Below are 11,366 nucleotides of genomic sequence, written 5' to 3'. Positions count from 1 at the left end.
TTGAGGATGGTAAGGTGAGGGGATAAAAGAGAATAGTTTAAAAGGCTCTGCTAGTGAGCATGGTTTCATGCAACCAAGAGAAAAAGGAGGTTAAATGGATTAAGGTGCAGTTCACAGGTTTGATCACACCCCACTGTGAAGACAGGTATTTCTAACATATAATTACTCTTGAATTCTCTTTTCTGAGAACCACAGCTTGAGAATGCATGCAAGTGGAAAAGCTATCAAGGGGCTGCAACTAGATCACTGCGAACTTAAGTAACTACTGGCTGTTGAAATAGCTGCTTCTCAGCCCCAGCAATCCAACTGTTTCCAGGAGACTGTGTGCTGTCTGGTCCTATGAAATGGGCTCTTTTTTCCTGCCCGAAGAGCGAAGGTCAACCAGCCCTCTGAGTTTGACCATCACCACACTATTTCACCTCTCTTTCCCCTCTGCCTTCAATCCAAGTACATGAGGAAGGAAAGCTCCTGGATCCCTTCCACCTGGAGACCTCCCACCTGGAGACCTCCATGACATCTGTTCGTGCTAAATGGGAAATGGGGCAGTATTGGGTTGGTGTTTGTAAGCCATTTGCCAATCTTGGCCAGTGGAAGATTGCATAAACCAAGTTTCCTAGATTGAGGCAGCCTCAGCAAACATAGAATATGACTGATAACTTATACCTATACTGATAACCTATGACCTATACTGATAACCAAGCAGTTTTTCACAGAGAGCTTCCAAGGATATTCCATTTCATCTCTCCTAAGATGTTTCAGGCACGGAGTGATGTGTAAGGTGTATAAAGAAAAAGAAAGCACAGAACCTGCATTCAAAGGGTTCAGTGTGGTTGAGGAACAGAACAGGAGAGAAGCAGCATATGATAGGGTTGGGATTTGGATGAGGCAGACCAGGTTCAATTTCCTGCTCCACCATTTGCTTGCTATAGAACCTTTGTTAAGTTACTTAATTCTTTGGATCCTCAATTTCCAAAATCTGTTAAATGGAGATAACAGTCCCCCAAATTTTTAAAGAACTAAATAGAACAAAATAAAGAGCTTAGCATTGTACTTGCCACATCGAAAACATCTGACAAATGTCAGACACTATTTTAATAATTATTCAGGATAGGGGTAGATAGGTACTGACTTAGACTAACAAAGACATTTTGGTCAAATGTGCTAAAATGCCCAACACCAAAGTCATCTGTGTTAAAGCCATGGGATATTGTCATTACTCAGACTCATTCTCCACACTCTAATGTTACTTGTTTATATGTTCCCACTCCTGTTAATGGTTGACATTCCATAAGTCCAAAAAAGGAGAGAATAAGGAAAGCATCCACATATCCTGCACCCATCCTGGATAGCAGCATCTCCTGTGTGCCTCCAGGTGAGCCGTATGAGTTCAGCAGGCATGGTAGAGTCACAAGGTGGAGGTCCAATGCATGAGCAGAACAAGTGTCCTCACCTTGGCCTAATTTCAATCTTACTCTAATCCGTAAACTGGATTTATATTAAAAAGAAAACAAATAAACATGTTAAACTTCAAAGAAAAAAAATGTTCATTTTAACAGTTAGTTTCCTTCTTTGTGTACATTCTGTTTTAACTTAAAGTAATAGCAACTTGTTTGGGGTTTATATTGGTAGGAGAACTTCTCCCCACACTCTTAAAATAACACTACATGGCCATTGCTTCCTTTACCTACAACCTACCCAAGTTTACAAGCTCCAAATACTTCTAAAGTACCACATGTGGAGAAATTATCAAGTGTATTTATTATCTCTGACTGCCAGAGATAATAGAACAATGCGGGAAATACAGTTCTAATATGTTAGTGGTCAGTCAGTGCATATTTCATTAGTTGTTCACAGGGTACATGATGCTTATATTAGATATAAATTTGACAAAGATACATTGCAACAGAAGAAACGTAGTTCAATCCAGATAACATGCTCCACCAGGAATCAATTACTATAAAGGATAATCTTCCCCTGGAAACTTCAGATGTGTAGGAGTGGGTTTTCTTTTTTTTAATTCAGGTCTAGATTTATAATTAAAATTATAACTGTCTTAACAATAATGGGAATGCTTTTCTTTAAGGCTTCAAAGCATTTGCTGGAAAATGATTATATGATTTAGTAATTGCTTCAGACATTCAACTACGATGTATTCCTTGAAAAAGAGCCCCATGTCCAGACCATAACCTTTAAGAGATGAGAGGAATAATCTGAACCTGTAACAGCACCGACCGCTGTGCTCAAAAGTATAAATATTCCTGTCTTTGACTGGCACTTAGCATTATAAAAGAAGAATGATGTCCTCTATTACAGCAAGGAAAGAATCATCAATTCAGTTTACATGAAGATTTTCTAGGTCCCTGCGTCAATCATTTCATAAAATTATTGATTAAAGGAAATAGAAAAGTAGTGAAATGGCATAAATAATAGAAAAACATTGGAATCCTGCATACACTCAGTGTTTTGAGCTTATGATGCAGATTTCAATTCAAATTTAACCTTCAAACACAAATGTCAGGGAATGTGCCATCATTCTACTGAGCATCAGTCAAGGTCAATCAATTACTTCTGTCAACTTAATATACAATTAGACATCCATTATAGAAAATACGAAAACCGAGGATTCAGATACTGGTTTCTCTTTATTTGAACGTTAAATTTCTCTGAATATCAAAAGGAGAACATATTATAAGTGTGCAACTTGAAGAAGTATCATATCGTAAAGTGAACAAAGTGGATATATCAGATATAGAACATTATCAGCACCTAGAAGCCTTCTATCTGTCCATTCTGAGTCAGTAATTTCTCTTCCTTCTTCAAAGGTCATAGGGACGGGTTTCTAACATCATAGATTAATTTTGCCACTCTGTGAACTTTACATAAACTGAATCATATAGTATAGATGACTCTGTGCCTGGCTTCTATTGTTCAATAGTATATATCTATAGTTCATTTATATCTATAGTTCATCATATATGTATGTATGTATGTATCTATCTATCTATCTATATCTATAGTTCATTTATTTTCATTGCTGAAAACTAATCAACTTTATAAATGAAAAAATTTTAATCATATTACTATTGATGGGCATTGGATTGTTTAAAGTTTGGGGATATTATGCACGTAATTTTGTTATGGATATTCTTGACACCAATGTGTGAGGATTTCTGTAGAAGACATTCCAAAAGTGCTGGTTCACAGACTATGAACATATTTAACACTCATAAATGATGGTATTTGACGTCAAATGATGAAAAAAATCTTCCCAAGTAGATGGACCAAATTACATTCCCAACAGCAATAAACTAGAATTCTTACTGCTCCACCTGTTCACCAACACTTGGTAAGATAAACCTATCTAATGTTTAGACATTCTGGCAGGAATGTAGTTATAAAATCATGGAAGTTTAAATTTGTGTGTCCCAGATGACTAATGAAGTTGGGGGGTTTATATCTGCTTATTGGCCATTTGGATATCCTATTTAGGATATTCAAGTTTCTTGCCCTTTTGATATTGGGTTGTCTATCTTCTTGATTTGAAGAAATTCCTTATATATTCTAGAAAAGAGCCTTCTTAGAGATTATACATGTTGCAAATATCCTCTCCCTCTCTTTGATTTATCCTCCCACTTTTTTAATGGTGTCTTTTGAGAAATGAAGGTTCCTAATTTTAATAAGCTGACAAAATATCAATCTTCCCTTGATAGTTATTACCTTGGGTTCCTTTTGTTTTTGTTTTTGTTTTTTTCTCCCAACAACGTGAAGATATCATCCTAAGTTATCTTTTATAAGATTTTATTGTTTTTACCTTTGTTCATTAGATGTACAATTCAACTGGAACTTTGTTCATGGTTTGAAGTAATGGCGAAATTTTATTTTTTTCCATATGAATATTCAAAGTATATTTATTGAGAATACTTTCCTGTCTTCATTGCTATTCAGAACCACTTTAATCATGAACCAAGTGTTCATACGTGTATGGGTGAATTTTCATTGTCTCAGTTTTGTTCCTTTAGGTCTTTATCCTTGCATTAACAGTCCATTTGCTTAATTGTTATAACTTTATAAGTCTGGATATTTACTTGTAAGTCCTGTTTCTGGTCCTCTTCTTTAAGATTGTTTTTGCTGTTCTCGGTTCTCTGTTTTCCAAATCAATTTTAGAATTAGTTTATTAATTTTCATGAAATGATTACACTTGAATTTTCATTTGGGTTTTGTTGAATTCGTAGATACATTTGGGACAGAATTATCTATATATGATTATATGTCTTTGTTTATTTAGGTCATCTTTAATTTTTTTCAATGATGTTTAAATTTATCTCTGCAGAGGTCTTAAAACCTTCAGGTTTAATGCATTTCTATCCAAGTTATTTTATATAGATTTAAACCTAGCAGTTTTGATTATTTAATTTAGATTTTTTGTTTTTGTTTTTCCAGCTTTATTGAGATAAAATTTGCATGTAACATTTTATGTTTATGGTGCACAGTATGATAATTTGATACAAGAATATATTGTGAAATGATTACCACAATAAGGTTAACACATCTACATAACCTCATATAATTACTATTTTTGCGTGTGTAGTGAGAACATTTAAGACCTACTCCCTTAGCAACTTTTCAGTATATAATACAGTATTGTTAACTATAGCCACTATGCTATATGTTAGATCCCCAGAATTCACTCATCTAGTAACTAAAAGTTTGCATGCTTTGGCCAACATCTCCCCTTTCCATTTGTCATCTATCTTATCTATCTATCATCTATCTATCTATCTATCTATCTATCTATCTATCTATCTATCTATCTATCTATCTCCATTCATCAATTGATGGATACTTAGTTGTTTCCATGTCTTATTATAAACAATGCTGCAATGAACACGAGAGTGCAAATACCTCTTAGAGATAGTGATTTCACTTCCTTCAGATATATTCCCAGAAGTGGGATTGCTGGATCATATGGTAGCTCTATTTTTAACTTTTTGAGGGACCTCCATACCGTTTTCTCTAGTAGCTCTACCGATTGACATTCCTATGAACAATGTAAAAGAGTTCTAATTTCTCCACGTCCCCACCAACACTTGTTATTTCTTGTCTTTTTGATAATAGCCATCCTACCAGGTGAGGCAATATCTCATTGTGGTTCTGATTTGCATTTCCCTGACAATTAATAATACTGAATATCTTTTCATAAATTTGTTGGCCATTTGTGCATCTTCTTGAAGAAATGTCTATTCAAGTGTTTAGCCCATTTTTAAATTGGGCTATTAGAAGTGGTGTTTTGTTTTGTATTGGTGTCTGTGCCTTTGAAGGAGCAAACACCTCTTCCAATCTTTATAGACTGGTTTCACCAGGTAAAAACCCTTTCTTGTTGGTTTCCCAGGTTAATGGGATTACCAGAATTCAGTCTTAGGGCTGGAGCCAATCAGGAGGCTGTCTTGGGTTTGCAGTGTGATCTGCAGTTTGTGGGCTTATTATCAGGGATTCAGACAGGCATGGATCCTGCCTGATACATGGTGGATAAGATTTCTTCCAATACCTTGTTTAGTAGGGTGGTGCAGGAACAAGGGTCCAAAGTTGGGTCCTTAGACAGAGGCCCTACTACCAGGTGTGCAGATGGGTGTGGCTCTAGCCAGGTCGCTGGGAAAGCCCGTTTGATCACTGGATGGGGTCCCTGGGTAGGCAGAACTGGCCCTGGACTGTGGCTGAGAGGACTTGGAACTAAGCCTTAGTACTGTGTCGGGTTTGCAGCCAGGACAGAGGTCTGAAGACTTGGCTCTGGAGGTACAGATGAGCACATTTCTATCAAGGCCCTGGGAAGGCGGGACTGCTCCCTGAGTGCAACTGGAGAGGCTAAAGCTGAGTACAGGACCCCTTCAGAATCTCTGGTGGCTCAGACAGGAAGGAGTGTCTCCTGCCAGGTCCTTATGCTAGCAGGTCTCATTGTCTATGGGTTGGTGTGGTCTTTGGGTGGGCTACAGTCAAGTTTAGGGTCCCATTTTAGGATTTCTATGAGTGCAGATAGGAGTGTCTCCTACTGGGACCCTGGATCTTTAAGACTGCTGGCACATTATGGCTATGAAGGCTGGAGGCAAGTGCAGGGCCTTTTTAAGGGATATATGAGTATTTCCCATCAGGTCGCGGTGCCGACGGGATTGCTGGTAGACTGTGGCTATAATGGGCTGGAGTCAAGTAATAGGACCCTTTCAGAATCTACAGTCTGAGTTTGTCAAGCTTACCTCCAGGTACACCTGGACTTCAGCTAAGAGGGGCTGGAACAGGTTCATAGGCCACTTTAGGGTCTATAGCTGGAACCGAGGTCCGTATGCCTGTTACATGATGCATGGGTGTGCATGACTCTTCCCAGGTTCCTAGACATATAGTATTGGTGACAGGACTAAGCAGGATGGTAGCTGAATCCTCAGGATACAGAGCTGTTTCCAGGTCTGTAGCTGGGACCACTATTGGTGAGTCAACTGTGTAGGTGTAAGCCTGCCTTCTTAAAACAGCCCTCTTCAGTGTTAAAATGCACCATGGTTTCACAGTCTCCTACCTGGATCCCAGTGCTCCCACAAAGGCACTTTTGTCTGTGGACAGATGTCAAATTATTGCTATTGAGGAGGATGTGTATGGGGGACATCTTACTTGACCATCTTGCTTACATCACTCTGGATTTAGTCCCAGCTATTAATGCAATTATCATAGTAGTTCTAAATTTTTAATTTGTTTTTAGTATATAGAAATTAAATAGATTTTTGTATACTGACTTGCACCTGACAGTATGTTAAACTTATGTATTAATTCTAATACTTTATCTATAGATTCTTTTGGATTTTATGTACATACAATCATGCTATCTGTAAAATAATACCTCCCACCTCACTTAATGGAAACTATAATTGTGACTCGCTTTCAACCAATATGCAACAGAGCCACCAGAGAGATCCTGTAAAAACATGTGAAGTCATGTCACTCCCAGTTCAACACTTGCCACATTCTCCATCCCACTCAGAGTAAAAGCCAAAGTTGTTAGAGTGGCCCACATGGTCTGCCTTGATCTGAGTCCTCATTACTTCTCTTCATCTCTTACTATTTTCTGCTGAGCTCACTGCCCTTGCTTATTGACTTCTCTATTTCTTGAGCAAGCAAGAAATCCTCCTGCCACAGGTCATTTGTATTACTATTTTCTCTGCTGGGAACATTCCCTCATTTCCTCTTAATATTTTCTCAGCGGGAATTACCCTGACCTATTTATGACATAAACTGTTCTTGCAGGGCAGCACTCCCTATCCTTCTGACTTTAATTTTTTTCATAATATTTACCACTCATTGACACACTTAATATCTTATTTATTTTGTTCATTACTGTCTCCACTAAAAACAAATCTCTTAAAGACCATGATTTTTGTCTCTTTTTTTTTCTCTACTGTATTTTCAGTGTCTAGTACAGTTTTGGGAACATATCTGGCACTCTCTAAATATTTATTTAAATAATAAAGCATGCATTTTTTAAAATGCTGTAAGATTTCAACGATTCTAAAGAGATTCACAACAGTTTTGGAAAGTTGTATGACTTTCCTCATCTGTCACTGGGAGCTTCATAACATAAACATCGACTTTCTTTTATATTTTTCTTGTATCTTTCTTCACTCTTCAAATTATATTGTCAAAGAACACATGTCTTTTCTTTAAATTATTGCTGCGTTTTTAAAAGAAAAACACTATGTATTAGTGAAATGTGAAGAAGTAAATTACAAAACAGTAGTAAACATCAGATCTCAATTGATTTGTGTAGGACTGGTCTAAATATGAAGAGGAAGGTGAATAGTACAACCTAACATTTAATATGCTGTACATAAACTCACATATTGGGCAAACAGGTTAGAGGTTATACAGCAATATAATTTTTTATGGTTCTCTTCTTTATTTCAATAGATTGGTAGAATAACAAAACTTGTAATTCAAGACCATAATGACGTTCAGTGGTAGCTCAGTATGTATATTAAGGGTTGATTAGTTTAGAGTCATCCCATGATGTTGGAAGGTTTTACAGATGTTAGGAAAGCTTGAGTTATCTCTCTTATGTTATCAACCAAACTTCTTTAAATTAGTACTTTGACCTTTTCAAGTCTGATAAGCTCTCAGGGGGGAAAAAAAGGCTAGCATTTCTATGTCTTTGGAGGTGACAATTTGTTGTACTCTATAATTTCCAAAGAATCTTTTTGTGCATTAGCTCCTTTAATTCATAAATCACTTTCTGAGATTGGCATGTGTGTTCCAATTCTACTGATAGAGAAATTAATCTTGAAGAAGTTAATTGTGCTTTGGAGGACAGCAAGAGATATAAAAGTCATGAGTTGACAATAGGTCTTCTGACAACAAACACAGCCACAACTCTTTTCACTCTGCCCCATAATATAGTCATAACGCTAGGAGGGATGTAAACCAAAACAATGTGATGTAAGAAATTCTCTCAAGTTCCTAAGACTAAAAATTCCCCATTGGTAACAGTGATATTTTGGTGCTTAAAAAAAAAAAAAAAAACAGCTGTTGAATCAGAGAATAAATGGAGCATTACTGTTTCCCATCATATGTTGGTAACTGCCTTCTGCCCTTGTAATCTTGATAATTTTGGAAGTTGCTATCATTATATTTTTTAAAAAGCAATGTTAGTTTTGAATTTTACAAATCCATTATTTTATTACCACGTTGATTTTAGGGTCAAAAAACCTAATAAAGAACCGTATTTATTTATGTCTTGTTTTTCTAATTGAATAAATTGCTATCCATCATGACAATGGACAAATAATATCAACTGATACAAAGGGAGTCCCTCCTGATGAAGATTAGTCCCTTACCCTCTGTGTAAGTGACTAAGAAGAGCTCACTTCATTCTTCACTGTTTCCCAGGAACTTTACAGCACCTATTTGTGGAGGTGGTGGTAACGGGAAGACATCCTTATTTCAAAGTCACATTAGAGATATCTGTGACTTCACATATTAAAAGTAAAATGTCCAGGAAACTATGTTGGCTGAAATCTCTGTACTTTCGTAAGAGCCTATGAAGAACTTTAAGTTCTTAAGCTCTTTAAGAGCTGCTACAAGGCAGCTAGAACCCCACGTTAAAGGATTGAGAGAGTTTGGGTAACATATTTTCTGACTGGATGAGGGAATTAAGCCATGTAAAAGAGACCATAGCCAACATAAACCTACATTTGACTCAATTTTCTACATACTTTACATGAAAATTGATTTTTTTTTCCAGCCCAATTTATCTGGGAAATTTCCAAATTGCCGAATTTTGGAAGTCATTGCCATTGGCAATACTTGCTTCAAGGACTCATTAACTAGTAGTTCATGAGACTAAATATATGTATCTTATTGATTGGAATTATTGAATTTCTTCTTTATATCTCTAGATTACTGCCCAAAACAGCAATTATAGATTTAATAAGAATGGGATAGACCGGCGATGGGTAGTAAGGAGGGCACGTATTGCATGGTGCACTGGGTGTTATACGCAACTAATGAATCATCGAACTTTACATCGGAAACTGGGGATGTACTGTATGGTGACTAACATAATATAATAAAAAAACATTAAAAATAGAAGAAACATATCAGACTTGCAGTAGTTTGTAGAACAAGTTGAAACTCTACATAATGTGACTCGTCATAGAACAGATTATAGTGTATTATGTTCTCTTCTCCATTTAAGAAATCAAAACTATAAACAGAAAATCAATAGTACAATAGCATGTACAAAGGAGTAAGGGCTCCTAGGTGGGAGCCAGTTTGGAGGGTTAGTTCAAGGAACTAACAATACAAGTGTGACTGAAATACAAGAGCATGGGAGAGAATGAAGTTAGATGAGGTTGCAGAGGTGAACTGGGGCTGGAGCATGCATAGTATTGAGAGAAAGTCATGATAATGATTTTGGCTTTCTCCTAAGAGCAGTGTGAAACCAAAAAAGGAATTTAAATCATGCAGTGGCATGATGACAACTGCATTTTTAAAAGGTCACTCTGGCTGCTGTGTGGTGAACAGAGTGAATTGAGAAGACCCAGGGAAAGGATTTTGGAAAAGGTGGTGACTCACATTAGAATAGTGCTATGGAGATGGAGAAGAGATAATGGATTCACCATAAATAAAAGGGAGCATTACCCTCTTTCCAGACCCCATCCCAGGCACACATATCATGGTCCATTTGATTATAGCCACTGGCTGATGTATGATACCCATGGAAGTCCAAGATCATTCCTCACGATTATTAGGTGTAAGAAGAACTTGCTGGTTTAAGTTCACACTCCATGTCCATGCTGTGTTCAGTTGCTTTGTAAAAGGCAGGAGAAGAACATCTTGTGATATGTCACAACATGTGCACTTTGCCACCTGGAGCTGACACATGGTAGGCAGTGGGAGGAATGTTGACTGCCAGCAGGCCACAGGTGCAAAGGGAAAGGCTCGGCCACTCCCCATGGGCCCTTGGTTTAAAAGCTTAAATACCTGCCAAATCTGTATCTTTAACTACCCTCACTGAGCAGCCCTTTCTCCCACCTGACAGAAGGACAATAAATAAACAGATTCAATCAGTCAAAACTTGCCTATAAACAGTTCCATGAAATACACCATGTCCTTAGAAAGAATACATTAACCTTTTTTTTTTTTTAAAGATTTTATTTATTTATTCAACAGAGATAGAGACAGCCAGCGAGAGAAGGAACACAGCAGGGGGAGTGGGAGATGAAGAAGCAGGCTCATAGCGGAGGAGCCTGATGTGGGGCTCGATCCCATAACGCTGGGATCACGCCCTGAGCCGAAGGCAGACGCTTAACCGCTGTGCCACCCAGGCGCCCCTACATTAACCTTTTTAAATGAAGTACCAACAGCTCAACACAAAGCCCAGTGCAATTATCCTCTGAAAAAAATGATAATAAGGAGGGATGCCAAGGACTGTCTCATATTAGGATACCAGAGACTTCACAGGCAAGAGGAGAAAGAGTATGATAACATGTTTTGTACATTATGCTTAGAACTTGACACAATTTACTTATTGATCTAAACTGGATTGGCAAATCAAAACCTGCAAGCTAAGTCTAGTCCACCACTTGTTTTTTGAGTCAACTTTTATTGGAACATAGCCTCAACCATTTGTTTATGTGTTGTTTACGGCTACTGTCATGCTATAACATCAGAGTTAAGTAAATGCAATAGACTGTATGGCCAACAAAGTCTAAAATACTTACTATCTGGCCCTTTAGAGAGAAATGTGTCAACTCTGATCTATCTCTAAGCAGAATCGAAGAGAGTGGCAGACTTCTTCTAGGCAACTTTTACACCAAATTCTTGATGTCTATGCA

This window comes from Ursus americanus, chromosome 1, assembly GCF_024610735.1.
Source record: "Ursus americanus isolate L20-20 chromosome 1, mUrsAme1.1.p, whole genome shotgun sequence".
Classification (NCBI taxonomy): domain Eukaryota; kingdom Metazoa; phylum Chordata; class Mammalia; order Carnivora; family Ursidae; genus Ursus; species Ursus americanus.
This window is presented reverse-complemented; position numbering follows the sequence as displayed.